The sequence below is a fragment of the Corvus moneduloides genome, chromosome 3 (genome assembly GCF_009650955.1).
Source record: "Corvus moneduloides isolate bCorMon1 chromosome 3, bCorMon1.pri, whole genome shotgun sequence".
NCBI lineage: Eukaryota > Metazoa > Chordata > Aves > Passeriformes > Corvidae > Corvus > Corvus moneduloides.
The window spans coordinates 25,603,161-25,624,324 of NC_045478.1; positions in this window are offsets into that span (position 1 = coordinate 25,603,161).

Below are 21,164 nucleotides of genomic sequence, written 5' to 3' on the forward strand. Positions count from 1 at the left end.
TTTCCTCCCTCTAGCCCTGGTGTCTCCAAGCAGGAATTATTACCCCATCATTTCTAACTGACTTCCTCTGTGCCTTTTCACTCAATAGCCATACGGACTTTCCAGGGCTCAGCAGTCTGCAGCAGTTTTCAGTTCAGCCACTTGCAAGCCATCTGAAGTTTCTCTTTGCAAGGAAATGGCATTATGCAGAAAAGTGACATATGGCACCTGGAAAGCATTGACCTTGCCTTGGTTTCCTGGCAAGGTCATTGTAGTATATATTTGTGTACTTGTATACTTTGTATATTTGTATTTGTGTACTGTCCTTATTATATAACAGTACTTATTTTGCTAGGCCACCTACTTCCAGTGCTGTTTATCAATGATCTGGATGAGGGGATCAAAGCCACCCTCAGTCACTTTGCAGATGACACCGAGTTGGGAGGGAGCATTGATCTGCTGAGGGGTAGGAAGGGATATGGACAGGCTGGATCGATGGGCCAAGGCCAATTTTCCAAGGTTCAATAAGGCCAATTGGTGTGACTCTTGGGTCATAGCAATGCAGAGCTACAGGCTAGGGGCAGAGTGGCTGGAAAGCTGCCTGGTGGAAAAGGAGCTGGGAGTGCCAGTTGACAGCAGCTGAACATGAGCCAGTTTGTGCCCAGGTGGCCAAGAAGGCCTATGTCATCCTGGCCTGTATCCGCAGTAGTGTGGCCAGCAGGACGAGGGCAGTGATTGTCCTTCTGTACTCAGCACTGGTGAGGCCACACCTCAAATCCTGTGTCCAGTTCTGGGCCCCTCATGAAAAGAAAGACTTTGAGGGGCTGCAACATGTCCGGAGAAGGGCAATGTGCACTCTGCACAAGACAGCTTCTGATCACCACATCACCCACCAGTCCTTCTCTGTTCACAAACAGCAGGTTCAGAGGGGCATCTTCCCTTGGCTCACTCACCAGCTGTGTCAGAATTTCTCTTCCACATATTCCAGAAATCTCCTGGACTGTTTTCTCTCTGTTGTGTTGTACTTCCAGAAAATATCCGTTAAATTGAAGTCCTCCATTAGAACAAGTGCCAGTGATTGTGAGACTTCTCCCAGCTACTGAAAGAATATTATAGACTATTTTATCTGCCAATATTATAGAATATTTGGTCAGTTGCTTAAGCAAAAACAAAATACTTGAAAAATGTCTCTATTAATGCAAACACACAGAGAGGAAATCACACATAATGGATACATATCCACAGTGTCAAACATCTTCACATTGCTCTATTATGAGTCACACTAAAGCACTGTCCTCAAACCATGTTTTCCTAAAACAAACCTCAATGTTGGCTTTGTGAGCTGGAGAGCAGACTTACTGATTTCTAGCAGCACGAACCATGTTAGGTTACAGGTCATTTAAACACATTGCTTTTGACTTTTGAAATGTGCAGACTGCCTTTGCTGAAGGGCCTGTTAGCATGAGAAGGCATTTTTGAGATGCATTAGACATGCTAGTTATACAAAAGAGCATGATGTAATTGTTACATTTGTACATGAAGGCACAGAGGTGGATATGAACATCATTCTACAGAATGATCAGTTAGGATTTTGCATACAAAATTTGACCCAGAACATAAAGATCAACTTATTTTCCATTTCAAAATAGCAAGCTTTATTAATCTATCATCAACAATCCAAATATATTATAACTAGCACCTTTAAAAACAATCTGAACTTTTCTTGTGAATCTTACAGGACAGGTTAGATACGCTAAAATTTTAAAATTCCTTTTGCTTCCATTGTCAAATGTTCTTCTCAAATGACAATAACTAAGACACGCAATTTCATCCTGGAGTAATCTGTGGTAGATATGATGATATATTGCCTGTCAATAACTTTCTGGCAAACTCTTTTTGTGAGCATCATTTTCATAAACCATGAAGAAGGGAGCCTTGGTGCTTCAGGCCCAGTCATGAGACAGCTGTGTTGGAAACACAGCTTTGGACTATGTCATTTGGTGGGACAGTCACCAAGTCACAGTGTAGCTCAAAGAGATCCATGAAGCAGAAGAGGAAGGTCATTGAAACAGCTTTTCTCCAGCTAACCATAACTGCATTCTCACCATTCCAGTCAACCTGTGTTCATGCTACCAAAGACAGAGCACGTGAAATACAATTTTCAGTGCTATGAGTTTGTAGACCTTAGTAGTAGAACTGATAACAAACTAGATGCCTCTTCGTCACAGACTACATCCTTATGCTAAGAGCAATGGGATGTTTCTTCATTCATGCCCATGCTGCATTTCAAATAACTTTATCAAATGATGCTGATCAGCACATGGCTATGTTCCTGAAGAAACTGCATCAATTTGATCATATTTGCCCTTGTATCTGAACGTCATCAAGGATCTTGTCATCCAGGAATAAGTTAGTATGGCTATTGCTCCTTCACATCCTCCTTCCTGAAGCATATTCACTTCTGGTGAGTGCCCTGAAGAAATCAGGCAACTACTTGTTGAGGAATACATCTGAAGTTTCCTTAACACCATGAAAGGTTAGGTTATACAACAATGAAGAGAAACAGATGTTATTTGTTCATGAAAACAAATTTCCAGATGGTTCAAGATCACCACATTGTGCAAACAGCCAGCTTAAACAACTGCTTGCTTTTATTGTAATTACCCTCCGGTTTCCTTCTGCCATCACCCTCTAGTGTGTGCTACACTTCCTCACTTCAGTTTGTGTTCCAGGATTTTATGTTATTTGAGACATGAACTTTGTCTGCTAATAAAGTTTGTAGAAACATCTGGAGCAAAAATGGTAAAACAGAAATGGTAATAATGGATCAGAATAAAATCATCCCTATTACCAGAAATACAAAAACCCAACCAATCAGGTAGTTAGCACCTATTAGTTTTGAAATTGCTTAGGAATTAAGTAGCTATGCTTTTTAAAAAATATGTATTTTCTCATAAGTGTCTTACCTCAACAGCAGAAAAATGTCAAGTTAATGCATTGGTCACAGACTGTTGTTCACACAGCATGCTTCCACACAGCAACAGCTTCTAAGTCCCCAGAAGGAATTTTCTTCTGCCTCCATCTGATAATGAAACAGTCTACACACAACACACAGAACAGTACAAAACCTTACCTACGACCTAAGCAAAGTAACAAGTACTCAGTCCTGAGATGTTTGCCAAGATTAGTTGTGCAGTGTTATACTCTAACACCTGTTACAGTATAAGTCCCTGACAGACGCTTGGCAGTGTAAAGAAGACCTGCATGTGGTTAATGTCCATGGAAGATACAAAGCCTCAGCACCTTCGTAAGTGCAGATCCAAAAGAAAACTCAGTGTAGCAGTTTCCCCATGGGATATAAAACACCCATAACTCAGTCAGGTTCCCACTGTCCTAAGAAGAGCCTGAACTTGGGCATCCCATGTACCTCCATGACTCTTGTTGCATGTAATGTTCAGAACCCCTTAGAAGGCCTGATTTTTTCAACAGTGACTGCATAGGTTGATTAACTTGAGGACTGACCAGACAGATGGTGCCAGACTTGAGTGCCCCAATCATCTCTGGTAAGGTAGTCATTTTCCACAGGATATGCAAGACTTTCATAATGCCTACACCTGCATATGATCATGGATGCAGTACGAATTCAGGACTGAATGTGACCAATGTTCGTGCTTAAAATGTTCTATCGATCCCCCTGATCCTGTCTGTTGTGCTATTACGGGTATAAGCTGCTCTTCAGAGTAGTGCCACTGAAGTGTGTGTTGGCACATTTGGATACTATTAACTATGTCCATTGAAAACTCATTCTGTTATTCCTATGCCTTGGTGAGCTATACACTGTAACAGCATGCAACAATGAATATTGACAGCCCTGTTAATATTTTACCTGGGTAAAAATGATCCTGAACATGTTCTTTTCAGTGCTGAAATTTTTAACCTATTATTCAAGGTATGATACAGAGCATAGTTATTGTTTATTCTCCTACTAGAGTTTTAAGTGGTGAAAGAAAATGTTATCATTCAGATGAGCTACTTCTCTGAAACTGTGAGACAGCAACCAATTATAGATGCCTCAGACAGATGGGATTCTGCTGCTACTATGCAGGATCCCAATTACGTCGCATACACACTGCCACAAGGAACAAATAAAGAACTGGAAAGAATAAGGACTTTGTTTAACAGATGCATTTGTGTAAGTCATTCTGGGCTTACACCTGAGTAATGGTGGCCTGGTTGTTCTAAAACAAGCATAAGCCTGCTCATTAGTGGCATTGGAGCACCGCTCAGTGGGAGCAAAATGTTAACTTATCCCCACGTAACTGTATAGCCTAGAGATATGAAGTGTGAAAAACAGAAACTGTGATTTCCAGGCAATGCATGACCAATTCAGCATGTTCATCACTCAAGTCATTGCCAACAGAAGTGTGAGAGATTATTAGTAATACGTCCCATCTTTAGCTCTGGAGGGTACAACCTCATACAAAGACTTTAAATTTCTTATTTTCACCCATTAATTGTAGTTTTGCCTGAGGGCTCAAAAAGAACCATCAATGAACATGAAAGGTTTCCTGCAGACCTTGTCAAACCAGTGACCAAAATGGGACTCACCTGTCACATGCTGGAGATGTTCAGAATTCCTTCATTTTCTTCCTCTGTGTCCCACTTTGACCTTCTGGAAAATATACTTGTTAAGAAGTAGTGCCCTTCTTTTTGATATATGGGCTTTGTATTTCTACAGAACATTTTGTGTATAAGTATTTGAGGCAGCTGAATCACTCCCAGCCTACACTGTACATTTTTGAAGGGACTATAACCACAGAGAAAGGAAATTATAACTTTTGCTTTACTGGAAGTGCTGTATCTGGCTCAAGTTAATTAGCAAGTGAATAAATGAATGAGTGTACAAACAACTGGAAGTGACATTTCAGTTATTTTTGCTAGCCTGAAAGCCATTAATCTTTTAATTAAAGGGTTTGCAATTTGAAATCTTATTACAGTATTTCTGTCAATGAAATATTTCCACAATAGCTCTGGGTCTGGAACTCAGACAGGTAAAAACCATCTTCATCATTTTCTCTCCAGCCAAAGATCCAAGCTGAGACCAGCATACCCCCAAGCACTCATCACAAGTAATTACCCTGCAGAGGGAACACAGCCAGAGAAATGTTACAGCATTACTATTATTACTTTTTTTGGATTAAGTAATAAATATTTAAGAGAGTAAAGGTAGCCCACATGAAATGAAAAATGAGCACATGCCAAATCCCCACCTACTTGACTGTGCACCTTAAGGCCTCTTCTACTTGAAATAAACAGCAAAAATAATTCCCCACCACTGTGAGCTCTAATTTTCTTTAACAAACTAGAATCTCCTTCAAATCTCAAATCTATTGTGATATTAGTTACTCATTTCTAGTCTGTTTCCAGAGTGAGGTTAAAACAACTTCAGACAGCATAATAAAGGATGATTTCCTTTGTAGAGCTAAGGGTTTTTCTCAATCTTTATCAGTTTGCAGATCCCCAGGCCTGTCTGAGAGAGGTGCAGGTCTTTGTACAACAGCTTTAAGCTTCCTGACCACAGGAGCACATTTTCTATATGCTTTTGCACAGCATTTCAAGGTAATTCAGAATCCCAAAGATTCACAGACCCTAGAATGAAAATCAACAAAACTGTTCTTTTTCCGTTGCCATGTCATGCTTTGTGTCTCATTTACTACTCACTCAGCTGGTAATACTTTCTCATAACTAAATTTTGTGCCAGAAAATTTGCAAAAATAGATAGCAAAGAAACAATAATGAACTGTGAGGCATTTACAAAAAATTCATTTTGTATCAAAGAAATTAATTTTCAAATGGCGTCATTATTTTATCTTTCACTACACTTTTCCTAAATGTAGATGAACAACATCAAGTTTAAATTGACAGGTATGGTACAGATTTTGGGAAATATTTAGACTTCTTAGATGTTATTTCTAGTCATTTTAATATTTCTTCATTTTTGATAAACTATCAAAATTCTGGAAAAACGTAATGGTGGTTTTGAAAATTAGCTGGATATAGAGTATGTTCTCAGTTCCATTTTTACACACATTTCTTAATAATTTTATTTGCATGTGGTAATAATAAAAAAAGATCTTCAAAATCCCAAACATTTTTCATAGGTTGATGTAGATCAATACACTGTTTTATTAAGAGTTTTAAAAATATTGACAGAATTATTGGTCATTTGAGAAAATAACCTAACAAAGACATAAATTCCACAGTTGTTAAAGGTCTTTTTTAATTTGTCTATTCATTATGTAGCAACAGCAATCTACATATTTGGTTTATCTGAACTTCTTCGGGTCATGGGCACAGGAATTAAAAAAACTGTGTTGTATTGCCAATATTTCTAAAATGCCAAGACCTCAAACAATACCCTTAATGCAGTTTAGCCCCACCTGAACTATGACAAATTAAACTCTTTGTGAATCAGAGGTGCATGTGCCATTCCTCCAAACATCTGCTTTTCATTTTGCAGCTTCTGCTTCTTTAAAAGCTGATGTCATATAATCTGCTCCAGCTTTAAACCACAGTTACTCCCTCTTTTTGTCATTCATCTACAGCCAAATAAAACTTTTTACAGACATAAGAAATAAAAACTAAAGCTACTGATGAAGAGTCTTCTCTTCTGTTTACTACTAACATTGCTTTGGTCTGGAAGATTCTGGCTAAGTTCCTATTTCAAATATGTATTTCTATAAGAAAACAGAACATGGCTTTCACATATACTGATATCTCTAACTAAAACATTATGAGGAAATTCAGGAGCAGTAAATTCAAGAATGCAATCATATAACTTATTTCTAACAAAATTTAAAGTGTGACATAGCAAAGGAGCTGATAGGGACAAGCAGTATAACTGTAAATTTCTGTAAAGCCAGAGATTTGCCTTACTTTGACTCTATCCTAGAAATGCCAATGCACATCTCTTGAGAGATCCAGATGAAGTCCACAGAGAGAGCTTGAGTGCTTAGAGGCAGATTCTACTCCCTTTTATAAAAAAGGGTATCTTCTGAACTCTTAGTCTGAGAGGCATTGTTTGAAAGACACACTACACACAGGACCTGGCTACTCCTTGAAAAATACTGGATCAGACTAAAAGATCTTCAGTATGAGAAAATCCCAACTCTAATCTCTTAGAGGTGGGCTGGATTCTGGGGGGGGTGAGGTTAATAAATCAGGGTGTAATGGTAACTATTAGATTATTTTTGACCATAGAAGAACACTGGGACAATTGATGAGATTCTTTTTTCTTGGAGCAAAACTACTATCTACTCATAAAATAGAAAACAAAATACCAGATGTCACTTAAAATATTTCCCAGTTTTAAGCTTCTTACCCAGACACAGGTCTTTGAGATCAGCCTGTTCATCCCTGTGTTGTTGTCTGCCTATGTAAGGCCAGCAGGTGCTCAACACAGCTTCCCTTCTCCCAGAGCACCTGTCATGGCCAGTGCTGTCTCCCTGAACTGTCCTACAAGTTTACCATTCTCTCTTCCTAATCTTGTGTCAGGGCTCTCTGCAGCAACATGCATCCAAAAAAAAAAAAAAAAAAAAAAAAAAACAAAAAAAAGTACGTGGTATCAAGTAAATTTTTTCAAGTATATACCAGACTTTAGAGAGTATTCAGCTTCTTTTTTAATTTCTTTTTTTTTGTTGTTTTTGTTTTTGGTTGTGCCTTCTTGGGTTTGTTCAGCTTGGAAAACAGAAGGCTTCAAAATGACCTAATTGCAGACTTCCAGTACCTGGAAGGGAGCTGACAAGAAAGATGAGGAGAGACTTTTTACAAGAATAAGAGGGAATGGCTTCAAACTGAAAGAGAGGAGGTTTAGATATTAGAAAGAGATATATTAGGAAGACATTCTTTACTGGGAGGGTGGTGAGGCACTGGAATTTGTTGCCTAGAAAAGCTGTGGATGCCCCATCCCTGGAGGTGTCCAAGGCCAGACTGGATGGGGCTCTGAGCAACCTGGTCTAGTGAAAAAGGAATTGGGACTAGATGATCTTTAAGGTTCCTTTGAACCCAGGCCATTCTGTGATTCTATAATTTTTATTGGCAAGGACTAAGTTTTGTCATGAGAGACCTTCCAGGTCCAGAGCAGGCTCAAGATAGCTGAGTGCTGCAGTAACATAAATATTAGGCAATAGTTTGTATCTCCTTGTGCCCACAGGAGTGGATATGGGCCCAGACAACTACTTTGTAGGAAAGTTGTACAAAATGTATTGCAACTTCAATTCATATTTACTTAGCTCCACCCCTCCAATATCATATGGTCTTTAGAACTAAATAACGTTTGAGGTTTTTTCCGTGTTCTTAAACTTAACATCGGTGTGTGCTGGGAAAAGTCTAATAAATTGTTTTTGGTGAACCTGAGAAATTCTGGAAAACAATGTATCATTTCAGGCTAGTTCTGTGAAAATTTTCATCAAAACTGACAAAAACCACCAGAAATAACATTTAAAAATACATCAAGTAGACAGTACAGTAATTTTTTTTCCCAAGAAATCAACACAACTGCTGACATCCAGTGCAATTTTTTTAGCAAAAAAATGAAGTTTATTCTTATAAACAATAGTTATATCTCTTTCATTAAAGCCAGTTAGACAACTAATTTATATAACCTGATGGAAACAACTCAGTGGGTAATCTTGCAGTGGCTCAGACACAGTTTATAATTTTTACTTGTAAAGTCATAAATTCAACCAAATCAACATAATCTCACCTAATTTGAGTGTGTACTCCACAGAGCATTTGTACCAAGCCACTCAAAATACATTTCAGACATGAAAGGGTATGGCTTTGTGGTATCTAAGATGTTTAAGATGCTTAGAATTTTAGTCAGTACTTTGACCCACAGCCTCCTAAGAATTAATTTTTGTGTGTTCTATATGCCAGAAGAATTTGCTGCAAGATCTCTCTACAATAGAGAAGCCAGAAGGAAAGGGACCCTACTGGTTTTGTTCAACTGCTTATGGCTTATTCTCCTTCTCTAGAGAGACCCATGACAGTTAATCTGAGTCAGAGTTTAGCCTAGTTCTCATCTGTAGAACTCAGATCCAAAGCTTTATTCGGGTCTTAAGGCATTTTTTTTCTTATAACTTCAAATATTTAGGTAATATTAAAGACTTAATAATGAGACTAATAGAAGTTAATAAGACATAGCAAAGAGATTTCAACTCAAGAAGAGAAGCTCTTAGTTCTGATTGACAAAAGCTGGATGCAGCCTTATTATTGGTGGCATTAACTCTATTGACCAGCCTCTAAATCCAGGAATATTAATACATGCAGAAATAAAAATAACATGAGATGAAATTCAAATTATTTCTGACATTCATGAAAAGTCTAGTCATAATACTTTGTCAGGAAAAGAAGAGTTTGCATTCTGTGGAGTATCGAAGTAAATTTATGCCCTTACAGAGGATCTACTTTAAGTTATTCTCTTTTATTATTTTAAACTTCTTGTTTATTGGTTAACCTTTAAAGTGCTTTTCTCTATATACTTTTTTGAAATTGTATGCTTATAGTTTTAAATTCAATAAACAAACTGAAAAAAAACCCAAAGCATATGTTTGGTTAACATATATTAAAATATACCTCAGTACCTGAAAACTATTTGACATACTTCTGTTGGAAAAAAAAAAAAACCTAGGGGAAAAAACTACAAAAACTTTCACTTTAATGTGATACCTTGCAAACACTGATCAAATGTACTGGGTTTCTCCAGTGTTACCATAGCATTAATACATGCCCAGAGCATTCTCAGTTGAGTTCTATATGCATAAAACTAGTCGATATTTTCAGTAGCACTTTGTTCAGAGAGCATCCCAGTTTCATCTGCAAAAGTTCACAGCCTAATGTTTCCCAGTAAATTTTAGAAAAAATGAGATGGAAGAAAGACTGTGGAAACTCTCAATTTGAAGAAAGCATAAGCTGTCAAGTCTGCTCCCAGTAGCAATCTTGGGCTTTTTCCCTTTCCTCTCAAAACACAGTCAGCCCATGAGGAGGTGGGATTTTTTCTCAAAGGTCTCTACTTTTCTCAAAGAAAGATGATAAGGATAAAAAGACATGGGGACAGATAGATTTTCACTTCTTTCATTTTAATTAATCCGTAAAGTTTCTGTCCAGTGTTATAGAAACTGGAAGATCTGACCTTTCTCAATTGTTCCCAGAGGAGAGGCAGATAAGGGATAGATTTCAACAGCTGTAACCATAGTACTTCTGGGCTTATTTCTCTCTGCTGAAAAGGCCAGTCTGGAAGGGAGAGGGGGCAAGAAAAGAAGAAATAAAAAGAAGAAAAAGAAGAAAAAGAGAAGAGGAAAATCAAAACTAGATACACTTAAAAGCACATTAAAGTTAGTTGCCTAGCTCAGCTAGGCAGTTATGTTGTTCTTTAGTCACTGGAAGGACACGTTATGTCCACTTCCCAAGATGATTGTTTCCATTGCACAAAAATAAACAGAGAGGTGCTTAAGACATGCAGGATGAACAACCTGGGGCAACTCCAGAAGGGACTCCACCATGATGGGTCATCAAGATCCCTCAGGGTCTCAAACTGTAACCATCAGAACCCTGCATCTCTTCCCAAGGGAATATAGAAAGTGTCTACTAGACAATCTACTCTTTAGCCAGTTAATAGATGAAATGGAGTCTGCTCTTTATCTGACACTCAGTGGGTAGCTACATCTTTCCTGCAGTGATTCCCTCAAGCAACACAAAAAATATTCTCTAATGTGGGAGGCCTCTCAGAGAGACAGTCGGTCCTATTCTCCAAGTTTCCAAATGATACGCACAAAAAGGCAGTGCTGAGGCGCAGGGGCAGTGTTCACTCTGGTGGTCCCACCTGTCAGTTATATCCAAAGGGAGCAGATCACCATTCAGAGCACTACAGGAACTTGTCTGACTCATGGGTGCTTTACAGTTATGAGGCAGCAGGACACGGTTTCCTTTCTTTTTTATTTCAAGCCATACAGCAGCACATAACAGGCTTGGCATGGACAGGAAGGAAAAGAGCTCAGATTGCTACCAACAGCTCTTCTGCTCGTGTGCCATCTCTGTTTTCGTGTCACCTCTAGCATTCTGGCCAAGGACGAAGGTTCATAGTTTGGTTCAACCACTGCCTCTAAGATCCCAGCTTGATCAGCTGTCATGATAATGAGTAGATGGTGGGAACAAGTTACAGAAAGAAATTCATGTTTCCACCACTGAACACTGCTATTAGTAGCAATTAAAACACTGCTTTGGAATCTGCCCTCTCTGTCGAGCTGAGAGCTCTTGCCCAGAATTTCTGCTAGTTGTGTCCAGCTTGGCTTCCTCTGAGTCTTTAAGAATTAACATGCTCAGATTTACCTCCATCACTGGATTAAAACTCTTGCATTGGAATATCAAGTGTCTATTCCACCTATTCTGGAAGTATGTGGGAGCTTAATGCACATAGCCCAGTGTAAACACTTACAGAATGAAGGAAAAAGCCTTGAAAAATTTGTAAGAAAAATCTAACAGGGCTGAGGAAAGGTGACAAGCAGGCAGAATAAGCATAGGGAAGCAATGAAATATTAGGGGTTAGCAAGGCAATGCCATAATAAGTGGCACAGCACAAGCAGCCACAGTTTAAAGGGAGGGAGCTTAAAGACCAGCATAAAGGCCTGCAAATATGTAAGCAGCAGGGATCACCTAAGAAGAGGTGGCTGAATTTGGGAAAAGCATATTTTTTATTTGCCTAGGTCTTGGAAAAAAAAGAAAAAAGCACAGATCTCAATTTATAGTAATTTTTCACTTTGAGAGAAATTTGCATTTTGTATGAAGAAAAAGAAGAAAATGGAGGCAAGGAGGGACTAACTATCACAACAGAGTATAATTAGCACTACAATGAGTAAATGGCCACCCTACTTCGGGTGAGGAAAGTCCTACTAGAGACAAATAGCAGGGCTGCCTGGCATGGTACATGAAAAAATAGCTTCAGCAGTTCACTGAATCATAACAGTTCCCCTAATGTAATGACTGCAGAGAAAAAGTATCTGATCTAAAGGAGTGTTTTATCTATGTGGGACATTTTTTGTCCTGAAAGCTGTCGGAATCACCATCCACCTGAGTCCTAGAGCCTATTCATTTGAGTTGAAGAACAAAGAATCGTGTCTTGCCTATCTTTTGTGTTCAACATGAAAAAATATCTTGACCAAAACCAAGTAAAGTGGCAATCTTGCAAGTCAGTCCAAGCTTGACTTAATTTAAGGGCTTTCAGTAGATTTTTGATCAGGTGCGTGCAAGAACGACTTAGTTTCGTGATGGCCCAGATTTTGTATCAAGGCAATTCTAGCCATTCGCAGCACACAACGTGGTGGAAAATAGTGTTTGTAAAATTCCTTAAAAAAAAATTCCTTTGTAAACATTCCTTAAGTGAAATATATAAATAAGTTAATGGCAGAAACACCGTTTAAAGGGTACTCAGGAGTTTCTCTCAGGTTTTGTGTGTTGGAAAAATTAGTCTTCCTTCAGTGGAACCAAGCCACTGGTTTTCCTTTAACAGCAGTTCTACAGGTACAGTGAACTGAATCAGTACATAAAGTTACCACTATTCCTCCGAGAAGACAACTGAAATCACATGCCAATTAAATTTTTTCAGTGTGTTCACCTAACAGCCAAATATTACACAGCCCAGTAGTATTCCATATATAAAAATAACTTTCCAGAAATAGCAGCTCTGCTGTATTGGAATTTCCCAGAGGACCAGTTACTGTTGTTTTATATGTTAACACACTTGCTGTAGAGTGATAGTACTGAAACCAAATACATTAGCAGTAGTTTTCCTATTGCCTACAAATAGCATTTAAGCAACAGTAATACTGCTTTAGACTTGAAAAGCTTGTGCTTTCAAAATTTTGGCAAGTTGTTGGAATAATTCTGTGCTCCATTCCCAGTGCATAAATCTCAACACAGTGGGTATATTCTCAGTCAAATTACTGTGAGGGGAGGAAGCCTTGCAGTTGTCTGAATGCAATGAGTTTGGCAAGATAGCTCTATTTTTGTACTTTTTAATCTGGCTTTTTTTTTCCACTGCTCAGCAAGAGCAAGTAATCAGAACAGAAAATGATTCCAAAATGTAAATTAGTGTGTCTGATGTAGGGAACCAGTACATACAAAAAGTCTTGTATCGAAAACATTTCCTTTTCTAGTTCACTGCTGGCAATCCAACCTTTGAAATTAAAGAACTGCTTTTCTAATTCTAGTGTTATGTTAGTGTTTCTTTTAACTATGCAGTACATGGGCACACGCATCATGTATCTTTGTTTAAATGTTGCAGTTTCTATTAAATTTAATTACCTCTTTCTGTTTCTAGGGTAGCTTGAAAACTGGGGACGCTTCTATTAAATACCAAAACAGTCCACAGAAACATACATGTAAAAGATATATGGAGAGATGTGGCTACAAAATGAAGTCTTACCAAGACACTGCACTACTGAATGCCAATACATGGAACATGACTACAGTTGAGGCATCTCAATGCTAACAGCTTAGACTTTTAGCCTAATTAAGCACATATTCAAAACAGTTAAGACCACAATCCTTCAATCATTGCATCTTGAAAATTTCATTACAATTATTCTAATGACTCTGTTAAGAGTTCAGAACCTGCAGGGTCAAACCTCTAAGTAATGTTGACAGGCATTGCTTGAAGTTTTGTTCAGTCCTCTTCACACTATTTTCTGGCATATGAATTTCAGGTTATGGTATTTAAATAAAATGGAAATCAGAATACGAGTTAAGCATATACTGTTAAAAGTTCAGAATACATTATTTAGAAGGTGCCCTCGGCTGTTGCTTTATCATTAATTTATAGGAAAGAAAGTAGATAACATGTATGTAACACCACTGAAGTATAGAGACTACAAAGAATAAAAATATTTCACTCAATAAATATGGAAGAGTGGATCAGTAGGCTCACAAAGAGTCACTAAACTCTGTAAAAATTCAAATATAGATCTGACTGCAGAAGTTGAGCTCCAGCTCCTGCTTTGATACGTGATACAGGGAGAACATCTGACCCTGATCCAGTAGATCATTAGAATCCCTGTATATCCAGGAACATGTGTTGCTTCACCGGCTTTGCTGTAGCTATGTACAGACACTATTATTATTTATTATTTGCATTATGGTAGCTGCCATCAACGACCAGGGCTTCAGTGAGCTAGTCATTATAGAGACATTTACAGGGCTCACAGTTTTCATGAGAGGCAGTACATCAAAAGAGACAAGCATGATGGGGAAGGATGACATTACAAATGAGCAAATCGAGAGGGAAGTCTGCTGAAGTCACACTGTTTCTGTGTGTAAAATTACAATCATCCTAAGGCATATTTCAAAACAACATTCTATATTAGGCAGGAAGGAGACATATCTGCACAATAGAAGATTGTAAGAATTCTTGTTTAAGCAAAGTGCAAAAAATTTCTAAGAATTTCTTCACCTTTCTGCATACCTCTCATTCTTCTATGGAGAGTTTTTTCTAAACTCATTTCAGTTTTAACAGATTTTGATACGTATTTGGGTCATGGACAGAAAGAATAAATCACGGTCACCTAAATTAATTTTTCTATGTGGCACTATCATTTTCCTTGATTTACTATCAATATAAACCTAACAGTTTTAAAAGGTAAGTAACATTAGATTATTGAGAGAAATAAATACCAAACACCCTTTATGAAACTGGCTTCTATTTCCTGTTTGAGTTTAATAAGAAACTAGATGTTGAATAAAAAGACTTTTAGCCTTGAACCAAACAATGCTTCTTGGAAGAGCCAGTCATTAGTTTGTTCGATGTGATCTTGAAAGTTAGGTATTTGCCTTGAATATAGGGCAAAGCAAAAGAGCATCAACAGCATGCTTCTGTAACTAAATTGTCAACTATACATACTACTATACATATACAATTATATTGTGTAATAGTGACTAGAAGCATGAAAAGAGTGGAGCTCTGCATTTGGCATCATGTCAGCCTAAAGAAAAATAATTATTTTTGAGAAATTTTATTTATTAGAACTAGCAATGTTAACTATATTTTTAGCTATGCTTTAAGATGGTTTAGGACTTTGGGCTAAATCCGCAGATTAAAATTCTCTCAAGTATTAAGTGTGTTTGAAAATAAAATTTCAATCCAGAACATAATTTCTGAAGTTAGCACATTAAATCAATGGAGTAAGCCCATATCTTCAATCCAGGCATACCAGTGTAACTTTGAACTGAATTGAATTTTGCAGGTTTTGCCCAAACACTGACTCCTATAAAATGTTTCAAGTATGATCCTCAGAATTTAATACCATCTTAGCTAGGAAAACTAAATATCAAGCTTCAAAAGTTACTTAAAATTGTCTTTACAGCAAGTATTCACTGTGCAAATGTAGCTAAATTTATCCAAATCACCAAAAATGCTGTGTTTAGATTCATTAGATGTCATGGTTAAAGCTGAGCTTTAACCATAATTCCTTGGTTATATGAAAATCCTAGTTTTCCTATTTTACTTTTAACAAAAAAGAAAAAACATTAGTGCTACCAACTTCCTTTTTCTGTAAAACTATTTGAAATTGTATCCTAAAAAGATTCAAATCTTGTACATCCCTCAAAATAACTCCAAGTATACTTTACAATTCCATTGCTTTAAAGCTATGGCCATTTTGGAGAGAAAACTAAGGCTGATTTCAGTCATTTGGTGATATCCCAGTACTTGGGTGTTTGAAAGCAGATGATTGAGTAGGAAGATCCACTCTGTTCTCTGATACAGCAAATGCTCTGTTTTTAGCTTCATTGATATGTCTCACTAAAGACAAAATCTACCAGAAATTTACTGATGCATGACGATAAAAAGTTCTTACAAATATCCCTGTTGCAGCATCTGCAGCAAAGCTGAGATGTTTTTCAAAAACTACTTGTACATGTGAAACAATACAGGAAACTCTCAGAGCTTCAGCTTCAACATTGCCCACGTAACTAAAACATCTGTCCTTTCTCCAGACATCTTATTAATAATGTGATTGTAAATACACCTGAATTCCAAAGTAAAGTCAGAAAGCAGATATTGAAAGAAAATAATGCTTTACTTAACAAACAACATAGCAAAGCTCTATCTGCAGGTAGCAGGAAGCTTCTGCAAAAGAAACATTTTGCTGTGGGCTCACACAATACATGAGGGAGAACTCCAAAACATCAGCCTTCCTGACTCTAATAATAATACTGCTTTTTAAAATAACATAAGCAACTGCTAATTCAAATGCTAAGATAAAAGACATCTGATTTGAAAACAGTACTTTATTCTGCTTTGGATATTTTTCTTAGAATGGTCTCTGCAGGTAGTTGAACCACAGTCTAAGAATCTTCTGGTATAAGGCTAAGCAACTTTGAGGAGGAAGACCACATTACATGTTTTGCATTCAATAAAACTGTGCAAATATTTCCAGAGTGGACAGTTTTGAAACCTGAAATGCTGCTAAAGGTTCTCTAAGCACTATGCTAAATAAATGGTAAATTTATATTTCTAGAAATTGAAACATATCCTGTTGTACTGAATGCTCTTAGCACAGTTACATAGAGATTATAACAGGGAAACATTTCAGTAGCAAATTAAATCAAAGAAAACTTCCAACTGAGTTTTTAAAAAGAGATCTTGGATGCTTTTTATTTTTGTAAGGGAACAGACAATCCTTTTGGATATTCTCTCTGAGGCTGAATATCCAATTCAATTACCAAAGAGCTGAAATTGAGAAGTTCTTATGAATAAAACAAAAAGCCATTTCTTTTGATTCCTGAGCAAAGCATACTAGAGAAGCATTCAGACTTCCTGTGTAACCATAGAGACATTGGTCACTAGTTCATTTCTAAATATTTCCAGGAACAAACACCTATTAGGTTTGACTTAAAACTTGAGGGAAGTAGATTAAGTAAATGATTTTCTGCAATTCTGTGATCATTGTTATATAGGATCTTAGGCAAAGGAAACATCTATTAATTTCTTGGGCATGCTTGTGCAGGCTTCCCCATGAATTTGAGTGGAGAATATCTGACTGTTGGATAAAATGTAACAAGAATCTTGAGATCTTTAACAATATCAAACCACTGTTATTTTTATGACTGTACAAACTGATATCTAAATCAATTATATTTGGACAGATTAGAGCAGAATAAGCATCTTCAGCATTGTCTAAACCTCTAGTGAATTATTTTCAGCCACATTCATCTCTGCTATAACTTAATTGATATGAATTTTTCTACAATTGAAATGTATGTTGGTCCTATAAAAGCACCTAAATTTAAATGCACATAGCTTAACATTTTTTAGTGGTTTTAATCCAGTACTAGACAAAGAATGAAATGCCAAGAAGAATTATTCTCAAGTTTTCCAGGTTTTAGCTGGCAAAATTACTGGCTCATGAAACAAATCTTTTCAAATATGAAGAAGGGTAGAGAGAGGTACTGAAAAGTCAGTTTCTAGATTTTACCAATTGAGGGACTTTGCTCTAAATGGGCAGAACACATATTCTTTGACTTCTTCCTATTATCATGCATTCCAAATTCCCCAAATACAGATTCTGAGCTGGGATCAGAAAAAGTAGTCCAAAATCAAGTACGAGGTTTCACCCTAGTTAATAATTTCCGGTTATTTTGTCTTTGTGATTATCAGCCATATACTGAATCTATGTACATCAGCTCAAAGTATCACAAGAGCATTTCAGTTGCATTTCTACTTTAGTCTTTTGCTAATTCTTGTCTCCCAGGTCTCACAGAAGACTGTTAATTACTTAACAACTCACATATTAGGCATAACCTTGCACCATCTCTGCCCTTGAGAATGTGTATGGCCTATCCAGAAACTTTTCCTTGGTTTCATTACCTCCAGCAGCCTCTGTATTGGTTTTAAAAGAGCATTGGAGTCAGAAGTAAACAAACAGAGTTTTTAAACAAATACTTTCCTCCATTTCTTTTCCCCTCTGGGTCTGTTCTCAGACTCTTGTATGAATTACTGGGTGTATCTTGCTGTTATTACCCTCTATTGGAGAATTGTCATTTACTTTCCTGCAACCTGGATCAGACTACAAGTTATATAACTGAAAGTTTCTGCAAGGGGGAGAATATTTTATTGTTAACAAATGGAACTTCCTCACATAGCTCAAAAGAAACCTAGGTAGTAGCAAATAACAACAAATATTTAATTCTTTTTATAACTCTTTCTCCTCATCATAAGGTCACCTCTAATAGCCATTTACTGCTGTCTTATAAAAAAAACGTGCAAAAACTATTCCCCAGAATTGTTAACCATTTGCCTCTAGGAAATGACATAAAACATGGGTTCCCACTTTAGAGGGAACTATACTGCTTTTTGTCTCTAAAATTAATAAATCCTGAATTCTGGCAGGAAAAGAATTAATAACATGACTTGTTTCCAAGTTCCTCTCGACTGCTATGCTACTAGGTGGTTGGCCCAACATCACAGCACTTTGTGACAGTTTTAAGCCAACCATTCACTCATTCCATGCAGCGTAGGAGCCTACCATTGCCTCCTCCAGTAAAATTTTTTCCTCGGTGGACTTCTGGCACCAGCAAGTTGGAGATACACTAGTGCTGTAGTGGAACATATCTGGTTAATTTGATAGGAAAAAAGAGGGAACTGGATTTATATGAAAATCCTCTTGAAACTTTGAACTGCAAAATAGCATTTTTGTTCTGTTGAAAATTTAGACAACCTCCTATTATTAACATTAATTTGAGTGATAAATAAAGCATTTAAACAAAATTCCTGTTGATATGATGCTTCATTTACTAGGAAGGCATATTTGACAAGAAAGAGGATCATGAAATTTTTTCATTTCCCTTTTTTTTTTGACAAAGATGTTATAACTGGTGGAAGAACTATTTCAAAGAGAAAGGTGGAAGCAGGTTTACTAAAGGTGTAAGTGAGCTCCAAGAAGATTGAACCCTACTGGGGTTGCAGAAGAAGCTACTAAAGGGATTCAAAACTGAAGGTAATGAGGGACAGATAAGACAATTTTATGGCAGACTGGTAATTTTATGGAGACTGGATTCTAAAAGGCAAGCACTGTAATGTGGGACCACAATAAGTACATGTAGTGAGGGTAATGAAGATTGTAGGGATAGTTTAATAAGTAATCAAGTATAACACTTAATTCAAATGCTTTGGCAGAGGTCACTTATACAATCCTCATACATGTTAAGCAAGCTTGAGTATTGTGTTGCCTGCAGGCAGATATAAAAGCATACATTTTGTTTGCTTTGAATATTAAACACTAAGATTTTATTTAACAATTAACTTTACCATTAACCTTTTCATTATTTAGAGGAAAAAAATACTACTTTTCAATACTACTTTTTTCATGTTATAAAATGACAGGAGTGCAAGTGATGGGTCCACAACTAATATGAATATGTGTATGCATGAGAAACTTCCAAGGGCTGCCCCAAAAAGCATTTGAGAATCAAGCAAAAGCATTTGAGAATCAAGCAACCATGTAACTGAAGGCTTAAAAGACACAAGTAGATTACAAGAAGATAGTCTCTGAGTAAATGACTCAGTAAGTCCACAAGCAACATTAAAAAATATTACAAAAACCATTATCAATTAGTGAGCCAAATCAAAACTCATTCACACAGAAAAATAGGTTGAGTGAGTAACTTACACCAGTCTGGTAGGTTTTCTGTTTCTTTATATTTGCATTAATTAATGCATTAATATCTCTATGTTTTCTTTCTCCTTTATGAGGAGCAAACACAGCTACAGATCTTTCTGTAATAGAATTTCCTGAGACCCCAGCAAAAGGAGCAAAAGGAGAGAGAGAGGTGGGAGTCCACAGTGACTCATCACTACAATGCAGAGAAATAATGAGGTGAATCAAGGGAATACAAAAAGAAGAAAGCTAACAGGACTTGTGGCTTTTAAATAGGCAGTTTCACAGGCAGTGGCAATGTGACATGGGGAGGACATAATAAGTAAAGCAGAAGACCCCATAGCAGCGTTCTGACGTCTTGAATATTATCTTCTGTATTGTTTTGTTTTCGAAATATTCAATATTGTGAAAGAGCTATCAGTTTATAACACAGAACTGCACAAAATGCAGAAGGCTGAACACATGGATGAGAGGGATTCTAAATAAACAGCAAAAAACTGTAGGCAGGAAATGTAGAGAAGATATGGCTTGAGATTTACACAAAGAAAGCAACATGAAACAAAAGCACATTATCCGTCATTAGGAGTAAGCTGAGGGAAATATAGATCAATTATTTAAGAGGAAGAGTGAATAAATAATGAATAATGCTAATAATGTCAAAAGATTTACTGCCTTTTTGGTATGAGCCTTTGGACAAGAAGATTAATAGCAACCATGCATGTAACACAAACTATAGTAGAGCAGCTCAGGCCAGCAAACAGGTTACAGAATACTTAGAAAAATGGTGGGAGGTATTCAAGATGGTAAATGGGATGGATTTCAATCAACATTTTTAAAGGAAGTAGCAAAAGCAATTGCAATTAGTTACCTGAGAGAATTTGAAAGAAGAGAGACAGAGATGTCAGTTAAGACTGGAGGGCTGGAGAACAGTAAATAAAAATCTAGTCTTTTTTTCTTCAAAATTAGGAAAATGTGGGACTGGACATCATTAAGTCAAAAAGATATTGTGGAAAAGTATTGAACAATCATTGAATTAGCCCCTGAAGGAAATGTGATAGGAAACATCTCAAAAGGAAGTACAAAAGTATACCCTGTCAAAATAATCTCATCTTCCACAGTGTAGAGTCAATAGGGAAAGCAAAAGGTGTTTCACATCTTTATTATGGAAATGCACTGCATCTAGAATTATCTTACAACAGTGAAAAGACTGGACAATAAAGCTGATTACAGTGTAGTGTTCAGTAGTTTCCAGCTGTACCTATCAAATTCTTTTATAGATATGCTCTGGGTTTTCACTAATAGCTTGAATTCTGGAGTAGAGAGCATACACAAATAATTGCACCAAGAGCAAGCTGGGTTAGAGGAAGCACTTTAGGAAAAGCAACTACCTTCAGAATTTTTTTGCTCAATTTACAAAACTATCTGAAATTAGTAAGACAAAACAAAACTAAAGAGCAAAATAAAAGAAAAAAAGCTTGG